Source organism: Anopheles cruzii, unplaced genomic scaffold, assembly GCF_943734635.1.
Source record: "Anopheles cruzii unplaced genomic scaffold, idAnoCruzAS_RS32_06 scaffold05091_ctg1, whole genome shotgun sequence".
NCBI lineage: Eukaryota > Metazoa > Arthropoda > Insecta > Diptera > Culicidae > Anopheles > Anopheles cruzii.
Window position 1 is genome coordinate 1 of NW_026458676.1, and position 1093 is coordinate 1093.

The window sequence follows — 1093 nt, forward strand, 5'->3', positions numbered from 1 at the left end:
GTTAAAATTTTAAAACCTTTATTTCTCACAAATCATAAACACTATCAGAACACCACTATACGTACATACACCCTTCTCCAGCATCCTACGGCACCATTTCATGCGCTTCCTTCTCGAGACGGGACGTCGCTCGGCACACTTCGTGATACCTGTAAATGAAAAAAATGACCCCTGAACACTTTAAACACTGCACAATTGTTAAAACACTGCCACAATACTTACTTACAAACATTTACGGCATCCTCCTGCAGCTGCAATAAGCAAAAGAAACAGATTAATATTGTAAAACTACGCAACTCTGCGCGTACATGACGAGCGATCTTTGATCACTCCGACCACCAAAAACACTTGCAATACTTACCAGATTCTTTCGGCGATATCTTCTGCAGACATTTGGCGAACTGTAAACATAGAAATAGGACTGAATTAAATAAAAAAACAACACTTTTTAACGTACTTACTTTACTGCGACTTGCTAAGATGCCATCAGCGCCGGGATCACAACAAACCGAACTGACAGTTGAATGGCCAACGCACACACATACACCGCGTTGGGTATCATCGTTCAATAAGTCCCGAAACTAGCGTAGAGATGGCACTAACAATGCCATTTATGTACCAAGGTTCACAAGTACCAACCTTCAGATAAGATATAATCAATTGTAAGATGTAATATAATTGGATGTAATTCGAAACATAACATAGTTATTTCATTTACTTCATAGTTTTTCATAGTTTTCATTTCAAACTTTTCATAGTTAGTTCCGGGGCTTATTGAACGAAGTGTTATGTTCACGGAGGCCGCGCATGCGCACAAACGACGCCTCGATTCGAAGCGATAATTCTCCATAGTCCAACCCCATGGTTTTGACTATGGAAAATCCGACAGAGCGAGAAAGGAAAAAACATGTTCGAAGGAGCGAATGAAATGGCAACACCCGGTGTTGCGCTGGGCCTGTGACAGAGTGAGGTTGTGGGCTCGAGGGGGTAGGAACGGGGAAAAATATCGCGTGACGGATGAATTTTTGAAACGCTTTGCCCGCGGGGGACTTGGTCCGGTATAGCGTTGCGCTCCGTACATATGAGAGAACAG

At 42.5% G+C, this 1093-nt stretch overlaps 1 long non-coding RNA gene across 1 annotated transcript; it reads right to left on the reverse strand.

Moving 5' to 3' along the window:
* Positions 1–53: 53 nt before the first annotated feature.
* Positions 54–398, reverse strand: LOC128277257 (uncharacterized). The gene is made up of 3 exons (XR_008269399.1): positions 362–398; positions 227–251; positions 54–149 (listed from the first exon to the last, which is right to left on the reverse strand). It is a non-coding gene; the product is annotated as an uncharacterized LOC128277257 (long non-coding RNA).
* Between the last annotated feature and the right edge of the window lie 695 nt (positions 399–1093).